Here is an 11,075-nt window from a genome sequence, read left to right on the forward strand (position 1 = left end):
TGAAACAATCGCATCTTAATTTGGTAATGGAATATTTTTAAAGCACTTTATCAAAATATCATGTCAGTTTATTTAGAAATACAGCAAATAGCTATTAAGCTGCTCATTGAATGAATTTCTCCCTCTTTTTTTTTACTGCTCTTGCCATTTTTTGTCCTTCAGGGGATAAGGAGTCTCCTCTATATAGGATAAAGGAAATTTTTTTTTTAGGTGACAATTTTTTTTTAAGTTCTTATAAGTAACAATTGAATTTTTTTTACATAAAGGCTATCCAGAAAGTAATGTATATTTTGGGCCTGTTATTTGCGAATGAGTGGGGGTACTGGCACCATCTTGGTAGTCGTCGCTAGCCTGACTCATTCCTCATCACGCTACACTACATGAATGACTGTGACACGTCTTGTTGATATTTTACAAGTGTAAAATACATACATTTTACAAATGTGTGCCACTATAGAAAATCCAGCCGTCTGTGAAGTGAGAATGATTATTAGATTTCATTTGGCAAAAACTACAAACCTATTGATATTTATTGGGAACTATATGATGTTTATTGAAGATGTAATGAACAAAGGCACAGTGAGACGGTGACATATCATGTTTAAAAATGCTCACTCAAATGTTCACGATGAGAAACGATATAGCTTAGTTATTTACCTTTTCTGTTCCTGAGAGAATAAGAATTGACTAACTCTCTGTCCATATGCGACCAAGCAGTTGCACCAAGGAGCAAATTTGTGCACATTGTAGCCAACAGCACATGCACAGAAACTGAAAAGTATAAATTGTAAAGGTTCATATTTGAAGATATATCTAGAATCCCCTGTTTGTAAAGAATTAAGGATTTGTACTGAACAGGAAGTGTCTTTTCCTGTGGCTTGTTGGGAATATAAAAAATGTATTAACACAAAAAGTCCTGTAATACCCTCTGTTAGTTTTGTACAGGCTCTTTCTAATGATGTGTAAAGAACTAACAAAATTGGTGCAAGCTTTGTCACACCAGGTAAATTCTCTCACCTATACTATTGCAGCGTTGAGTACTGGTAAGAAAAAGGATAGTTTTGGTGGAAAGACTGACAATGGTGTACCGAAATCTTCAGTTAGTATACCACCAAATAAAACACTGCTGCACCAAACTACTAAGATCCCAGTGAAAGTATCAAAAAAAAAAGCTATCGCCTGGTGCACTATCTCCGGCTTCCCAGGTAGACAAATCCCTACCGTCGTCTCAAGGTCTCTGAGGAAATCTAAGTAGATGAAGAGGCAGAAGAAGCTAAGCATTCTTGAAAGTTTTAAACTCAAAAAGAAAAACCAGATAGTCCAACAAATAATTAGAATGCAGAAATGTAATATATAACAAGAATAAATAATTATTTCCAATGGCTACAAATATTAATCAGTGAAATATCTGTGGCCTCAGTTCTTTCTGTGAGAATATTGAAATCCTAATCCTTTAATACTGTGCCTGCAGGAGGCTCTCTTTCATCCCTATGATGATGTCCTTTCACGGATACATTTTTGAAAACTGTGACTATCAAAAGTGAGAGCAGAGGATGAGGTGTGGATGTTATCCTAAAAGAAATAATATTGGCCATGCGGATGCAAACATCCTTGCAGACAGTGAAGATATTAGGGCCATTCAGTATTAACATCTGCAAATTATATCTCCTCCAAATTCTTTCTGGCTGAGGATGATCTGCCCTGTCTGTTTTCCCATACTCCAGTACCCTGCCTAATTGGCAATTTCAACACCCATTACCATTCTTGGGGCTCATAATGTTCTTTCCCGGGAGGGACAATTGTAAACATTTGTATAATCTTCATCAGGTACATCTTCGTGCATCGATCTGTCATGTTCAACATCCCTGTTTCCAAATCTAACTTTCTATAAACTTTTTTGGAAGCAATCACAAATCAATTATCGCAGTTGGTAGTAGTAATTTGCTTCAGTCAGCTGCAAAGATGAGTAGTTGGGAAGGCAGACTGGATCGAATACAAAGATTCATTTGGCCAATAACCATAAGTGTTGATGCAATCCACCAACTTTCCATGTTTGCAAGTGAGATATCCCCCTAACATCTGGAAAACCAAGATGGCCTACTGTTCCTTGGTGGAACAAAGAATGCAGGCATTAAGGGATCATCGCAGGAATGTGTAATTTCAATCGTAGGCCTACTACAATTGAAATCAAAGTAGGTCTACTGCAACGGTAAGTCTACCATTGCAACATGAGGGCTGTATGCAAATATGACAAGTGTTTTGGTGAGCTAAGTGGAAAAAATGGCTAAACTTATGTTGATAGCATTTCTCGAGCAACTACATCATCGGTTAAAAAGTACATGCTGTGTGTGGATCAGGACAATCTCTACCATCAACTGGAGTAGAAAAAAATGACATCCTCATTACCACGCTAACTGTGGCGAACGCATTTGGTTAGCCTTTTAGGGCAGTTTCACTTTCATCATCCTACTGTCTTGAGTTTATGAGGTATAAGTTGCTGGTAGAAAGTGTGCCTTAGTAGTAGAGTTGTGGATGTCACTACGATCAGACATGCTTTCAAAGCTCCGTGTAATAGTGCTTTTTTTGATTGGTTTTTTGGTAATTTCACTGGATTTGGACATAGTAATATATCGAGGTAAGGATAATGGACTGACGTACAAATTGTTATGAGTTTTGGACATGGACTACAAAAGTTATTAGAGTTTTTTATATTAGACATAATCTTGTATTAAGTGAAAAGTTTTACAGTTCTTTTGGATATTTTGGTGAGCTGTTGAGGTCCTAACAATATGTAATACCTACTAGGAGTCATTCTGGGTTATTTCAACTCGGCAAAGTGTGTAAAAATCTATTTTGGATTAGTTTTTTAATAACTTTTAGGTTATACGTGGTACTAATATAGAAGGAAAAGTGGTTAAGACAAGCTGTGTCTTGTCTGCTACGTCACAGACTAAACTAGTAAACAACGACTTGTAAAATTTTTCATAGTTAGTATTCAGTGAGAAATTTTTCTAAGTGTTATAGGCATACTTTACACGGGCTTTTCCTTTTTCCTCCATATCTTCCATAGTTTTGACAATAGATACAAAATTCCTCGACATCTTTACGAATCAAAAACTTCCTGACCTTTTGAACCCCCCAAAATTTTTTTGACCTAATATTCGAACAGATACATTTTACCTCCCCCAAACCCTCCACGTCAAAAAAAAATTTGTTGGGGGGCACCCCCCCCGTGTGGGGTATCGCTGAACGCGGATTTGTCCGCTGACCCCAAATAAGAGGAGGCTCCCCTCACACTACAAGAGGTCACCTATAAATTAGGTAGTGCATTATTACAATTGAGACACTGGACCGGCAAAGTGAGTGTGACCGCTATCAAGGCACATGAAAGGGAACTAAGCGACATATACAGAGAATTACAGAGACTGAGTGAAGAGACTCCGGATACGACTACCCAAGGCACACAGACAGAAGGTCAGTACAGAAATGAGATGTCTGACATACTCGATGTCAATCTGTCTGATGAGCAGTTAATTGACAGACTGTCTTCACGATGGTCATCATGGGTGATGAACCGTCTAATCCAAGTAAATGCTCCAAAAATAGGGGAGGACAGTTGTCATTTTGTTGACTTAAATGGACTGAGGCCTAACAGCCACTACGCTGGGGCTACACCAGGTGCTATGGTTCTTTCTACAGGATTCAATAATTCTTGAGGACGGAAAAATAACAACGTGCGTTACCTAATAAACGGTTATATTTGATTCCAGCAATGGGGAAAAGGCCATGGCAACCCACGTAATAAAAGCTCTAAGAAGAGTAGTGGGAAAATCAGAGTCAGCAGTCTTTGTGGTGCCCAACGGCCCATCGGTATTATAATTAAGAAAATTGTGATATACCTCATGAGAAAAGGGAAGACCCTACCGAGAATGGTTTTCCCCAATTTGAGTGAGCATGGAAGAGCGAGATCTAGATCTGCCTCGAATAGAAGAGGCTAGGGGAAGTGTTCTTGAGGAACTACTGGAGGCCACCGGGGCGTCCTGCATGAATGAAGGGAGTGCCACGTACTGTGCAAGAGGACATGAATCGATCTTAGACTTAGTTGACGGCAGGTTGAATATGCCCTGGGGCAAGGCATTTAAAATCATCACTAAACGTCTGGGCAGGCATGTGCCGACGTTGAATAATGAAACGTCGGCACAACTAGTAAGAACATTATTCCCCAGAGCGGAAAATCCTAACAGATCAGTGATTGGTTGCGAAGGCGGCAGGGTTTACTCAGCAAGAGGTAATGGAGGCTATCGGCAAATTGAAGAATAAAAAAAGCCCAGAGCCTGATGGCATAACAGCTGTCTTGCAAAAATAATACCTTGGGAAATGGTGGACATTGCCAGCTTTGGCCTAAAAAACAGGTGTTTTCCTGACTGCTGGAAGGCAGCCAGGACGGTCTTTCTCCCCAAGGCAGGACCAGCCAATGAAACAGGAGGTTATAGACCAATTACGCTAATTAATAATATGGAGAAGGTCGTAGAAAGACTTATTGAAACCAGGCTTAGGAAAGAAATTGAGGAGAGGCAATGCTTACACCCAGAACAGTACGGGTTTAGGAGAGGATGCTCTACTACAAGTGCTATTGAAAGAGTTAAAAACTGGGCTTTAACAACTAGAAGTGGATCCTGGAGAGTCAGGATGATTATGCTCGATATCAAAAACGCTTTCGGCACAGTACCGTGGAAAGCTATAATAGAGGCCCTGAAAAAAATGCACATAAGTGATTATCTGATTAATCATTACCTCCATCTTAGGTTTATCGAAGTTAAAACGCTTGAAGGTAAAGCTATATATCAGGTGTTTGGAGGTGTTCCTCAGGGATCCGTGCTTGGACCTACCCTGTGGAACGTCTTCTATGACGGGATTTTTAGATTAAATTACCCGGAAGGGGTATCAGTGGTCGGCTATGCGGACGACATAGCGGTTCTAGAGGAAGATAGAAATGTAGATATCGTAGAGGACAAAGCCAATCGAGCGCTATGTCTAATTGACGAGTGGCTGGAAAGAAATCAGTTGCAGATTTCCCTTAGGAAATTTTGTTGCATGGTTCTTGCTGGTAGAAGACCCATCAGAAACATAAATATAAACATCAGAGGAGAAAGAGTCATCGAAGTCAACGAAGCAAAATACCTTGGTGTTCTGCTAGACAAAAGCTTAAAATTTAGTAAACATGTCGATATGATTTGCAATAGGGTTACCCTCACCATTAAGGCCTTGAGGGGGCTTTTTCAAAATCATGGCACAACTAAGATGGAAATCAGGAGGCTGATAACGGCGGCCACCACATCGGTGTTATTGTATGCGGCCCCGGTATGGGGAAATGCAATAAATACACAGAGAAATAAAACTAAACTAAAAAGTGTTCATAGACTCGCTCTGCTTAGGGTGGCTGCAGGCTACAGAACAGTGTCTTATGATGCGTTGTGTATAATAACAGAAGTTCCCCCTATAGATTTGCAAATTAGAGAGAGGACATTAAGAGCCACGGGACTTCCCAGAGGTGAGACCATAGAGCTAATACATCAAGAGTGGCAGAGTGTGTGGGCGCACTCAAGAGTTGGGGATTGGACGAGAAGTTTAATCCCCAACATAAATACATGGGTTGGCAAGAGACTGGGTGATGTGAACTTCTACAGCACGCAACTATTGACAGGCCATGGTTGTTTTGGTCAATATTTATTCAGAATTGGGAAGAGGGCCACCCCACAATGGGTTTATTGTCAGGAGATCGACAATGTAGAACACACCATCTTCGCATGTCCCAGATGGGCTGATAATAGAAGGGAAATTTTAATTAATAGACTGACCCCTGACAATTTAATTAATTGGATGGTGTATAGTCAGGAAAATTGGGACTGGTTCAAGAAGTTTGCGGGGGAAATTCTCCGTATTAAAGAAGATGAAGACAGAAGACGGGGGTCGTAGTTAAAGTAGGGAAGGGAGGACAGTCCCTCCGTGGAGGGCCCGCATGCTGAGGTGTGCGGGTGCCTTGGTGCTTAGTGGGGGTCGGTGCCGCCGGTTTGAGGCATGGCAAAAGATAAAGACCGAGACCCGGTTCCCTGCCGAGGGGCTGACAGACGGCGTTGCTGGACCTTGACCATGAGGTGGGGGATTAGAGGCATGGCAAATAAAAGATCCGAGACCAGGGAGGCTAACCTGCCGTGCTGCCAGTGGGTGGGGGATGCCTCCTTTGAGTATATGGACACTCTCCCTGACTGCGTATACTTAAATGGATATCTGGTCGGGGCAAGTGTGCCTTTTATAGTTAGATTTGTAGAATAAATCTAACATTCTTTTTCTTTTGAATTAGGGTATGCCTTGAAAGATTCCCGTGACACTTGGAAATAATATCAGGATCAGTATATTATCTCGCTTCCTGGATACTCCATTATGACACCTGTCTATTTACAATAAAATATTCTCTGACCAGGTGTTTCCAAATTCTTGGTCAAAAGCACTGGTGATTACCGTACCAAAAACCGGTAGACAAATCATGCCCCACAAGTTATCGTCCTATATCCTTGACCAGTACCCTGTACAAGTTGATAGAATGAATGATAGACCATCGTCTAGTGTGGTAGCTTGAGAGAAACGCACTACTGCTATCAAAGAATGCGGTTTCCACAAAGGTAGATTGGCTATTGCTCATGTTGTAACCCTGGAATTTGTTATTCAAGATGCCTTCCTACTTCATCAATGCCTGCTTGTGATATTTTTTGATATGAGATGGCTTGAAGCAGAGGAATCCTAAATGAACTGCATGAATGGGGTATACAAGGAAAATTCTCCTAGCATTTATTGTTGGTTTCCTCAGTAGTAAGGTTTTTCGAGTTCCAGTTGCAATGACAATATCTGAAATACTAGAAAACTGAGTACCACAGGAAAGTGTCCTTATTTGCCATAGCCATAAACAGTATAACAAACTGCATGTGAAAACCTGTAATGCATACTTTGTTTGTTGCTTTTTCAATTTACAGAACATTAATAAAACTGATTACTAGTGTGCGGCTGCTCCAAAATACAATAACCAGTTTAGAATCGGGTTGTAAAACGACAGGATTTTTGTTTTCTCCGGAGAAAACAAAATAAATGTTTTTGACACTTCAGGGAAGGTTTGACCGATAAACCTGGGTAACACATTTAAATTTAAAGGAGCTGAATATAAAATGTTAGAGATGGTGAGTTATATCTAATACTTGCTGGGAAGCTGTTGAATATGCATATTGCGCTTTTACCAAGATCTAGCCCATTCCTGCCTGAACAACCGGCTGTGTGGCTTATTTGTTTGGTCCACCGCTCCTTGAATACTAGATGCAGTCAATCATTCATTCACCTTGCTACAGGTGCATTTTGTTCAAGCCCTGTGATAAGTGGTGAGCTGCCCCTTTCAAATGATCTGCACTTATGTAGCTCATATTAAAGAGCAATGAAATCATACAACGTTTGATGCGGTGTTAACTAAGATCTGATTCCATATCAGGAACAGCAGAGACCTATTGCTTCACTAGGCATGAGAGCTTACTACGCCTTTCTCAGCTCTAAACACACAATTACCTCCACTCCTTATCATTGCTCCATGTATTTACCACCTCGGCAGTCTTCTCTGATTAATTACTGGTTTGATCTTTGTCAGCATAATAAAAAGAAATTCTGATATTTTGTTTTTTATACTATAAATAATGATGTTAGTTTATAGGATGGCTCTAAAACTTTGTGCTTTTGTAGTTCACAATCAGAAAACACATGTTTGACCTCCACAGCATCACCAGTATTTTTGTTGGCAAGCTGTTTGCTATTAATATAACCTTAGCTATTAATATAATCAGCTCAACATTTTGAAACGTACTTGTTTACTCAGATTCCATGAGTGCAGTCACATGTACTCCAGATACCCTGTTTGTGAGATTCACTGTGTTGTTTCACAGATGACTACACAATACAAAACTGAATTTCTGCTAGATCCCTAGTCAATATAGAAATTTCAGGCAGAGCGCACAGATAGTGCCATTCGCAAATAGGGCATACTAATGGACATCTGATGACAACAGATGCAACAGTTTGTGCTCGCCGAGACTAACAGTGCACTAAATCCTTGTGGACTGTATCTTATGCAGAACTGCATCAGAAATTTAACCTAGGGGCTAACATGTGAACTACTATAGGGGATAATGAAATGTCATCTTCTGTTTTACGGTTTCTTAGGCCTGCTCGTTTACATTCAAAGTATTTCAATTGCTGTAAAACAATTTTTATTTTGGATATTTATATCTATTACAACAAATATATAGTGTCTGAACAAGTACAATGAGGAAGGGTTTTTCACCCAGAAAAAAAGAATAATACAAGAGAAAACCTAAAATCAATTTGACTGATTCTATTATTTGTTAAGTCTATATTTTCCATAAAGAAAATATAGTATTTTTCTAGTATACTACTTGTGTCCCAAGACTATATTCAGATTTTTCTTTGTTTGCGCCTCCATATGGAATAAATTGGTACAAATCCCCATCTGGATCTTTTTCATCAAACTTAAATCAAAATCTAACTGGTTATACTTTAATAAACATTATTGCTGATTGCCTACCAAAATATGGCACAATTTCTTCATCAATAGATAAATTATAAGAAAAAACACGAAATTGTATAATCTGTTTGTTGCCTTCATCTATATTTTCTTTATCAATAAGTTCATCACTTTTAGATTGAATATAAGTTGCATCAATGGCAGTTGTGAAATATTACATACTTCTTAAAATGCAATGCCTTTAAGTGTCAATGGTTTTCAAAATTCCATATGTTAACAAATTCTTACTTCAATAAAACAAAGTAATACTTTTAAATTTAACACTTCTTCACAAACACGTTTTATAAAATAGTAAAATTGAAACAGAATGTAATGTGACTAAAGAACACACTGAATCAATGCAATAAAATGGGCAAAAAAATTGAACGATTCAAACATAAAAATTGTACAACGCAGGATTGTGAAGTTATTATTTGCATCTAGCATGTGATTCAACACTCCATAAGCAAAAAGTGTCATCGCACTATTATTTTTAACAAATTGTATTCAATATCAGTTTAAAAAATAAATAATTTTCATGAATTGATGAATAAGAGCAACACTTATATAAGCAAATAAAACAGAAGTATTATTTTTAACAAGCATATCACGTAAAATACAGTAAACTGATATCCAAATAAACTCTCAAATTAAAAATCTATTACCATATAATTTTTTTTGTGATTACATCACACAAGAAAATAACTGGAAAATCTTGTAAAAATTAAAAATGTTTACGAAAAGGTTCATTTACCCACCATTCCATTAATTTAATTAAAAGAAATATCACTAGACAGTTTCAGGAGCAAAACAAAATATCTAATGGCACAGCAAACCATTTCTAGAAAAGGACAATAGACTGATTTAATTTTGTTATAAGAGGCGCACAGGTTTGCTGGCAATATCAACTGGTTTGCACATGCACAACAACTTTAAGTGGTCAGTTGGGCACGTAACTGCAAATTGTGCCTCAGTTCATTGTTGTTTGCCTTTACAAGACAGTATGTTTAAAATGAGTGCAGTAATAACAAATCCCAAAGTTGGAAAGTTGAATCGGTGATTACATTTCTATAAGCAAGAAGACATAATGTTGGTGAATTATTCACTATTAAAAATTGTGTAAAACATATAGGCCTACCACAGTGAGTAAAGGAAAAAGGAAACAATGGTGTTGTGAATTGAAGGAAAAGCGAGGCAATGGTGTTGCGAGTTGAAGGAAAAGCGAGGTAATGGTGTTGCGAGTTGAAGGAAAAGCGAGGTAATGCTGTTGCGAGTTGAAGGAAAAGCAAGGTAATGGTGTTGCAAGTTTACAGTTCAAATGTTCATGACAAACAGAAAAGTGGCAATAGAGATGGTTCAGAGAGATGTACTGTAACATTGAATGCAAAAATAATAGAAAATTGTCACTTAATGATTTAGTAATTTTTCTCTGTAACTTTCAAAGACAACATTGTTGAAAATCAAAATGACACTAGACTATCAAAAACAATATGCTCAATGGGTGTCAAAAATGTTGAAAAGTGCTCACAGAATGACATCCGCATATGCTTTTCTCAACCGCTATAAGGGAGACAAATTTTTATCCCATATCTTCACTGGTCAATGCAGTGGCGTCATTCCAGTTCGTCTACACCAAAAATTTCAAACAAGCCCAGTCTCAAAGGTAAATCATGGTAATATTCTGGGGCCAAAAAGATGTGCTTTTGATTGATTTCATGTAACCTGGAACATCAATGTTCCACAAGTCATGAATCAGTCATCACAAGTCTATTATGAAACACTTTTCTAAACTGCATCATGTTATTTATAATCAACGACAGGAAATACTGAGATCAGGAATTGTTCATGATAATGCACATACACGCACACTTGCATGCACAACAGAAACAATTCAAAAATTTAGATGGGGGATTTTTGATCACCCCCCCCTTACAATCCTGATCTTGCATAGTGACTGCAATCTCTTCCTACTCCTTAAAAACTGGCTTTTGACTCAAAGAGAATATTGAAGAGTAGAAAATCTCTGTGCAAAAATGGCAAAAATTCTGGGTAGCCAAATTTTATGCAGTGGGTTTGAAGAAGCTTGTTTCACGAAATCAAAAATGTTTTGAAATGAAGTAGTTATTATATAGAAAAATAAATATGTATTTGAAACCATTAACAAATTTTTCATTTTTTTCAACTGTTCTCATTTTGTTACCGATCAGCCTTTAGTTCTGAACCACATCTCATAATTAAAGGTGCACTGGTCCAGCTGATAAGTAAAAGGACCTGAATTCTGAAAAGCAAAATATGATTGATCAAAATATTTTCAATTTACAACAATCAACTGGTTTATTGGTCCTTAGTACAAAAACAGATTCATTTCATTAACTTTAAAATTTGGGTGTTTTCTGAAACTATGCAATTTTTTATGAATGCAATAACAGAATCCCAGTGAAAATTGTGTGAATGTGTAATG

Source organism: Lycorma delicatula, chromosome 1 (assembly GCF_047948215.1).
Source record: "Lycorma delicatula isolate Av1 chromosome 1, ASM4794821v1, whole genome shotgun sequence".
NCBI classification, from domain to species: Eukaryota; Metazoa; Arthropoda; class Insecta; order Hemiptera; family Fulgoridae; genus Lycorma; species Lycorma delicatula.